Source organism: Dreissena polymorpha, chromosome 7 (genome assembly GCF_020536995.1).
Source record: "Dreissena polymorpha isolate Duluth1 chromosome 7, UMN_Dpol_1.0, whole genome shotgun sequence".
Classification (NCBI taxonomy): Eukaryota; Metazoa; Mollusca; class Bivalvia; order Myida; family Dreissenidae; genus Dreissena; species Dreissena polymorpha.
The window spans coordinates 97634043-97643480 of record NC_068361.1 but is presented as its reverse complement, the minus strand read 5'-3'; the positions used below and the strand labels follow the sequence as shown (position 1 = coordinate 97643480).

General features: G+C 33.8%; 1 long non-coding RNA gene across 1 annotated transcript; it reads right to left on the bottom strand.

Moving 5' to 3' along the window:
- Nucleotides 1–423: 423 nt before the first annotated feature.
- Nucleotides 424–5655, bottom strand: LOC127839385 (uncharacterized). Its single transcript, XR_008030316.1, has 6 exons — nt 5358–5655; nt 3852–4504; nt 3467–3637; nt 3166–3298; nt 2716–2882; nt 424–2250 (listed from the first exon to the last, which is right to left on the bottom strand). It is a non-coding gene; the product is annotated as an uncharacterized LOC127839385 (long non-coding RNA).
- Between the last annotated feature and the right edge of the window lie 3783 nt (nt 5656–9438).

Here is a 9438-nt window from a genome sequence, read left to right as displayed (position 1 = left end):
AAACCAACCGCAACCATTTTCAATATCAACCGCGATACCACTCCTGCAAATATTCAGACAAAGTTTCATAGAACTTGGACAAAAGTTGTTACTTGAAGGGTGTTGAGAAGGTTTCACTACAGTCATATAAGGAATACTTCTCTTACATTTGCGGTCATCAATTTAATCAGATACAACAATTTTAAAGTCAGCGAAAATGCCATAAAAATATGTTGAGCAAGTGAAATTATGATTAGACCTAAAATATTACTCTTTTAGTTTAAACATCGTTGCATTAGAGCCTTACAATGAAACAGCCCCGCCTAACAGGCGTCCACGCTTTCAAATGAACATTACACTTTGATGGTTAGACCGGATTTATATCCCGTAATGACAAACTGCAGGTTATGGGAGGGTGGTGCAATGAAGAAGTTCCGTTTGCGATAAGCTTGTGGATTTTTATTCAATTTGAAATAATTATGTTCTTCGTTTGTATTAAAAAAATCCATGATACCTAGTAAACTGCTATCAACGTAAATGTTGTAACGATTTGAAATAATAGAAAAATAATACGTATTTGGTGCAGTTTTATTTAACTTCATAGGATTATTTGAATTAATAGCAAACGGCACCTGTTTTCGAAGATGTGGGACATTAATCAGATACAAGCAAAATAAGCAAATTTTAAGTGGATGCATTCGTCTTACTTGTTAAATTATGCACACAATTGTACTAGCACTTCATAGTATAGGTCGATGGATGTATCCACATAAAATACAGCATTTACGCACAGCAGATCGCTTCTTCTTGTTAATACATATTCACATTCTAGTTGTAGAGACAGTGCAATTAGATATTCATTATTTACTTCTTGACATCGAAATTCCCATGTAACTTTCGATAATTTCCAGATAAGCATACTTTATGGCATGCTGTAAAATCATGTAGAACATGACACCATGTTAGGATTCAATTGCCTCCAATTAACAATAAATATCTTTACAATAAATGACACAAACTGATAAAACAATGATCTCAAATGGAAAAGAAAAACAGCAAAATAAATTGTAATTCAAAACAAAGTAGACACATTTACATAACTTAGCACAAGGTAAGTCTGTAACGAATCGGAATCCGTATAATCCGAATAGTCTGATCCATTAAACATATAAAACATATAACACAGGGATCATCGTTGGACCATTTTGATTACAGTATAGAAAGCAATACGGAAAACTTACAAACGTGCATAACAACTACAAAGCTATTTTAAATACAGTTTGTCATACGATTTATTTTGTGATAAAATGATCGATATAATCAAACGCACCATCTAAACGACGGTACATATACTCCGTCACGAAATGAATTGTATTTGTTATCAATTGATGACATTGAGGTAACAATTGTGACATGTAAGCAATTTTGCATTTCCTGGCGATCCACGCATCTCTTACAAGATATACAGCATGCATGTGTATCTTAAAATAATGTGAAAATGAATGAAAATAGAGCCAAATCATATAAATGTATATTCGAGGAAAATAAACAACATTATATATTAAATAAAAAAAACGGGATTGCAACCAATATTCAGAAAAAGAGTGAAGCGCATGTGTAAAAATGAAATCGACGTCGCAAATTTCGCAAAAGAAATATCGTAGATGGATGCAACTTTACGGGAATAAGTGAAGCATAATAATACAATGCATTGATTGGCCTGAGATTGTTTAAAGTAAGTGTTTGTTTGTGTGTTTTGTTTTGTTTTTCTTAAAAAAAATAAGTTATTTTTTTGCAATTTGTGATAAGGATTTATTTTTAATTTGCAGTTCCTTTTTTTATTAATTTTGGACAAATACCAATAAACATTCAGTAACCAACGTTCGATTCCATGTAAGAAATGCCATGGGTAATGTTTAATAAATGCGCCGAAAATTGATGTATTTATAAAAAACAAAAGTATACAAAAATGTTCAAATATAGCGATATGATGCATAATCTGTACATCTACAATATAGATAAGTTTAACATGCAAAACCTAAGACGACTGCAATGATACACGCACACCTTTCAAGTGACGCCAACTGTTACATCAGTGTTATTATTTCTTGCAGAACCTTGCTTGCGTTCGGTCTCTTATCTGGACTGGAATCCAAGCATTTCTCTACACAACGTGCCAACCCCTCTGGCATCGGTTGTTTGGCGGCACAGCTTCGACGAGGCAGTGGATTCAAGGATATCTTAACCACTTGGCTGTCGGTATCGGCTAGTCTAAATAAATTGATAACAACAGCTGCATATTTACATCGTACTTTTTACCTCACTAGTCATGTGTTGTTAAAATAAATACCATCTGAACAAACTTTGCTTTATTTGAGTATCAATATGATAACGCTGTCCCGCACGGATTTATGACGTCATTATGTATATTTTCATACAAGTATTTGATGTTAATCATTTTGTTCTACCACTTGTATTTGTTATTTTTGTAACGCGGAAGAAAATTTGGAAAACGATGGGATACAAAGAATGCAATAAATTGGCGAATACAGACTGATGCGACTATTAGCTTGTGGTTCATGTTTTCTTAGACTCGCTCGAAAAGACAAAGCTATCTGTATTAAACACAACTAGAACTATCTGTATGAAATGTAAGCTGCGTCAGATCAGATGTGAGGAAACAACAAATATTATGGCATTGCTTTAACGATTATATTGATTGGCATGCATTCTTACCGTCCATACCAAAGCTCCCGTAATAAAGTCCCTAAATAGAAAATGTCCGTTTCCTTGCCAACCGTCCCAACCGACACAATTTCTGGAGCCATTAACCTGGTGCAATCTATTCTGATTGCATGATTAGGAACTGAAGGCTCTAGGATTTTCACCTTCCCGTTTGTCCACTACAAAATACCGTTATCGTTTTGAAATAAAAAAAATCGTATTTATTATTGTTATATTTTAAAATTTAATTGCTATTTTGTACACAAAATATTCAGTATTCAAACATTGTTTTCGAAAAAAATCATTGTCCGATAATCAGGTTTATTTTGATTATGAGTGCAAACGTTATTCAACAGTTGTAGTAAAGTTTCAATTAAACCAACAGACCCATGTACATGTACAAAAAAATAAAACAACAGTTTGTACGCATATTTAAAAAAAAATTGCTGCACAGTGATTTACCAAAGTGCTTCCAAGATTCAGTTGCCCGTGATGATTTCCTTTTCCGTGTAGATAGAGCAATGCCGTGCATATGACTTGAGATGTTCGGTTGTAAAATTGCAGCGCCTCTTTCCGCAAGCCCGGTTCAATGTTTCTATATAAAGGTGTGTTTAGTAGTCTGTGCTCAATATGTATATGTTTTACTTCTAAATTAATTGCATGTTGATTTCAAATACTATCAATATAAACAATATTTTTTACATTAAATACAAAAATATAAACATACGACTTATTTAAAACACAATTATTATAATTTTGGTACCCGCGCTGAAGTTTCGGGGTGCTAAATACGTAATCTTGAAGAGTCTTATCGCATCTTTCAAACATAAACATTAGCCGGGAGCTGCTCGTTTCCGGTACTTTTGTTTCGACAAGTGCTGGTAACCTGTCTGTGTAGCATACTCCTATGACAATATGCTAATGTTGTAATCTCCTGCAACAACGAAGTGTTTCTGTTCATCAATTTTGTCTTTAAAAGTTTAATATTTCCGTAAATTGTATTGTCGTATTGTTCTATTTTCTCGTATTGCAATGTTCATTTGCCTTAAAAAAGACAAACGGTAAATCATCCCTCTCGTGATAGTGCAGTTTAGTTCAATATTTTCTATATAATGCTTCACGCGTTTCCATAGCTTACTGTTACTTACCTTAACATTTCCAAGTGGCCCAAGTGAGAAAACAGATCGCAGGAGCGAGCATTCAAAATCCTGATAGTAACATCTGCTTTCATATATTCAGCTGAATAAACATCCGAACAATGACCGCTAGTAATCTTGACTAACGTTTTAATTTTCGTTGGGTAAAATGTATCATGTGCTAAGAACTTTAAATGATAAAGTCGTAAATGTGTAATATGTTGTTGCACGCTGGTTCGCACAGGGGAAAATTCTGCCACAATCGTTTTAGAACTGCGGGTATTTTTCAGCAGATCATCGAGCAAAACCTTGTTTGCTTTCATTGACAATGGCACGATGTGTTCGCACATCATATCGATGGTACCTTCTAAACGTGAGAGATAATTCTTACGCACCAGTGTATTGATATAATCTCTTTTCAGGAAATCTTTCAAAGACCCTCTAAGCCATTTGTCCAGAAACTGAGAGCTAGCTTTCTTCGTGGAACTTTTCAAGATCTTTCTGTAGTTTAGTTACTATTCAAATGCCAACTGGAATCGCCAACAAACCTAACACGCCAATTGAAATGTATATTGCAATATTTTATATGGGAGTTTCTGTAAGGAAATCTTTCACAAATCCTCCAATATCCCACAGCGCGTCAAGAACAATATTTTCCTTTTCAACTAGAAAGAGACAAGAACAATGGGAAAACGTAATACCAAACTACTATATCCAGACGTAGGTTGCAATTTTAAAATATGAATATGCATTTAAGTGAATCTAGAACTGTTTATTTTTGTTTAAGATGAGGGTATACCCGCTAAATATCTCGTAATTTTCTCTATTCTTCCGACGTCCTCTAAAATAACTGAAATGTTTTTACGTATAAAACGCAGCTGACGTTACTAGTATATGTGCTTATGTCAGAATGTCATCCACACAGACTTTAAAACAAATGCGTCGTACATAGCAGCTCAAACATGCTTCGCAAAAGATTTTTTGCAAGACTGATGGCACATTAAGCAAACTTGAATAAATAGTCATATCAATAACGACACATGTGCCTTTGTTCGAATAGTATAACGGAGGAGAGATTTCGAAGATTACGGTAATTGCCAAGACTTACGTAAACGGAATTCGAAGGTGTCGCGCATATCATTTTTTATCTTGATATCACAGAAACGCAAGAGTACGTCAACGACCCGGGTTTAATGGATTAAGTTATCTTTTATAACTATAATATGCATAAGTATTTTTATAAATGACACAATTGACAGTTTGGTGTAGAATACTGTGATAATTAACGTAACTGGTGTTTGTATTTCCGATATGTGTTATCAAATAACTCAAACTATCGCCGTCTCAGTTTATATTCTAAGCATCTGACTCCAAAACCGTTGGTCGATGACCAAAAAACAACAAACATTTTCACTTCAATAATATACGTTTACCCATCATATATCTCAAAAGCATGTTCATAGTGCATCTAGGATTCTAACGGTTCGACACTCTTTAAAATATATTACACGTACTTACAGTATAATCGGGATTCTGGTTCAGACACACCCTCGATAAAGAGTTCAACCTCTAAGTAAGCCTCTCGAAGAACTTGGCATTTATTTTCAAAAGCTCCTTTACCATTTCAACGGTGCTTTGGTAGTGCTTGGAGCTCTGTTCCTATGCTTCTATTTCCGCCGATATCATCTTCCGGATGTATGACCGTACAATATTTTGTACCCCTAAGATGTCTTGATCACTTGGAATATCCAGGTCTTTATTTGCATAGAATCAACTTTATATATCGCTTTTAACGCTACTTTGCTTAAAGTGCTTTTTCAACAGATCCGTCATCTGCGTACATTGAGAACGTGCAGGTTGTTCTAGTTCCGTATTCATCTTCAAAATAAAAAATGCTATGTTGAAAATGTATGAACGTGTGCTTTGATTCATACTTGCGTTGTTGTGTGTTTGCGTCTGCATGTGAGCGGATATGTATGTGAGTGTATTACATGCTGATGTATGTTGGTGTGATTGAAATCCATGAAGGATATTTAATTGTTTTATATTTACCTTCTCTGTTTCTTTGTAAAACAGGTTTACGCATTCGAACTTTTCACGTATGGAACCTTTTGTCACTTTTGCGTGTCGTGCAAAGTTGATTCTTTCTGATGCGTATTTGAGAACGTGCTGCGTAAATGAATCAAGCCAACTGAAAAGTAATGAGATTTTATAAGCATTATAATTTGAATATTAGGAAAAAAAAACATTTCACATATCGGTCGTTTAAAATCTTGACTCTAGTATTACCTGTAGTGTTTTTGTATTGTTCCTATCTGCTGCGCGTCAACCATGCTTCTGAGTGCACTAAGCAATCTTTCCAATTCGTCATTTTGGCAATTGGACGACAAAACGCATCCTCCAATCTACGGATATAGAAACGTTTGATCGCAACTATAAAAATTAAATTTCAGTATGTATATTTAAAAAATATAGTTTTCATAATATCTTTGCTTTACAGTATTAGTGAACTGGCTATTTTGAATTGCTCACTCTGGAAAAGTATCGTCAATAATATAAAATTTTAAAAGTATAGTGTATGATAGCTCATTTATCAAATCAACCAAAGTTTAACCATGAGCATCATGATCGTCTAACATTGACTTAAGTTTTACAGTGGATAACTTAGAACCCATCAATCAAGGGAAGTAACAGCCGCACAATCTCACAAGTGGATATTTAAAAACAAAGCATTTCCGTCTACGTGGATAATTGTATAAAATGACAATTTGATGCGCACTTCTGATACAGATTTTAAACAAAAACGAAATTTTACCGATGATATAAAAAAATAACTACACACATTGTAACATTGTTATTGCAATAGTTTCATTTAGTGCTAGATTTTAAATTTGTTACAACATCTACAAAAGCTTGTCATTAGTATATTATTGTCGTTTAATGCCGTTTATATTCATTTTTTGTATGGATGATATGGTGTGAATTTAAAAACAAATAACCAGTGTGGAAATATTGTGCATAGTAATTTTTCACATACGTATTTCAAAACGATGACGAATCAAATGTATACAACTTGTTTGCTGCTGTGAAACTAATTCTTTTTTTATATTTTAAACGTGTGTTTTATCATATTTTACCTTTTCCACAAGCTATCTTTAAATGATCACTTTTTAATTTGTTGAGTATCACTTTGTTTATACATCGTATATGAAGTTTAATTGAACTTCAGATAGTTTAAGCTTGAAAATGTATCCGTCTTCTGATAGTCTTGGAAAAAAATGAATGTTAGCAACAAGTTTGTGCCTTGATAATGTTTCGGATTGATCTTGTTCTGTATCATTGCTTCCGTCCATGTAAACAAACATCATGTGACGACGGGGATCGAAACTGTTGAAGCTGCAGTGTCTTTTATTCCCGTGTATATGCTTACAAAGCTGCATTAACTGAAAAGAAATAATATAAAATGATACAATAATATTTATAAATGTTCAAATATAATTAGATACTCAAATACACGTCAAGAACGACTGATATTTGACAATCTCTTCAATAGCGGATAAAACACGTCTGAGTATAGCGGCAAGTGTGTTAGGATTTTTTTATAAGTCATAACTTCAACAATATATTTTATTAAAATGTAAAATGTGTACAAACTAATTTCACCTTATCTCCATTTTTACAATTCGTGTGAGTCCTGCATAAAACATATACTAGTATCATAATTGTTGTGTCGGCTACGAAACTAGACATTTGTGCCGGGTCCTCGTCGGTAGGGTTGCTGATTATTGTTACTTTTGTCTGCAATAGGTTTTATGTATCATGACATAATATTTGATGAAAATAAAGTTTCCACACTAAAATACAACATGGTATTTGTTTGAACCTGTCATAAACTGGATGATGGCAGCTTTGTCGTGAATTTTATGCTACTGAATATCTTGATAACAGGAAGATTAAAATAAATGTTTTTGTATTCACCGTTTATTTAAAACATGGTAGATGCCAGTAAAAGTTTACTTGATGACAAGTTTTCTCTTTGATTAAAGTCTCCATTGTTTCCCATGTCTCTTTTAACGACATATTGTTGCCGCATGGTAATGTATCCTTAGTGTTTTTCGCCGTCCGAAGCTCGATGAACTGTTCCTTTCCATTTGGTATGGCGTGAATTGAACAGACGATTAAAGGATCAGTGAAGAGAAAGTACGGAATAACCTCCGAGCCAGCTAGAACGTTCATAAAACTGCGCACAAGCGATTCCGATTCACCTGGGGATTATTTGGAATTGCTTACAATTATGTCCGTAGCTAATATAGCAATTATTAACAGGAAAAATATTTAAAACACAATGCAAGTAGTAAGATGAATGGGACGTTCATACATATGTGATCTAAATACACGATATAAAATATAACGTAATAATATAATATACCTGCTACAGCAGTTGTGAAATCCCTTACAATAGCGTTTCTGTTATCTTCCAGTATTTGTGATAAATTAGCATCATACAGTTTGGAGAACAAATTAGAATACTCCTTTGGTAATTGTCTTCCAAATGCGATTTGTTCAGCATTAAAGTCTTCTAAAAAAAATTATTTGTATTGTTTTTGTGACGACATCCGACATGTCGAAGACTTTCTAAAACCAATATGAGCACGTTTACTGGTAAAGTCAAGCATTTAGAAAATACCATGACGTTACATTGTTAAGATCAATTGTTGGTACATGCGCGCCCTGGATTCCTAATCCGGTCGCTGCGCTTGTGTGCTTGGTTGATGGTCACCACACCGGATTGGGGTACTTTGGCCTTTCACAACAGCACAAGACCACACCACACACCACAATTTAATTTCTTTAATTAAAAAATAAAAGGCAGAGATTTAACTTGAATTCAGTTTGAATCTAGTTAGTTAATCGAGTAGAAGCGCTTTGGCACACAGCGGTTCTTCACATAATGACGGACCTTATAGCTTGACATAAGTACATGCACCATTCATGAAATAAGAGCACGACATTATGAACGTTTAATCAAATTTTGACGTTTTACTAGATATTAATCAGGCATAGATGTTTGAATTTGTAAAAAGCTATGCATTTGTATTAAGAATAAAACTATGGTATCGCATATATATTTATCATATATTGGTCATAAACAAAAACCAAACTTAACCTTTTTTATGACACACATGCACTTTCATTGTGTACTTTAACGAATAAATTAATTTTTCATTCTTCACATAATCTAAGGTTGTTATAAAAGAATAACACAAACTTACTTCATCTTCCGTTTCACATTGTAGCGTTTTGGAAAATCCCTTTTCTCTGCTATCCTCTGCGGATGTACTTCCACTCTCGAGGTCATCTTTATGCGTATCAACTTTAGGTGCCATTTTTCGGCCACTCACTTGATCAGATTGTGTACCCGTATGTCATTTTGTTAAAAAACAATATTCTCTGATATCAAAATAAATCTAGTTCATCAATCTTCAGGAAATCAACATTTACGATAATTGTATCATATCTCGTGTACATTGCAAAATTTAAGTATTAAACACACAAGCCAATTTAACGATATCATTTTTTAAACCAGAACATTCGTATC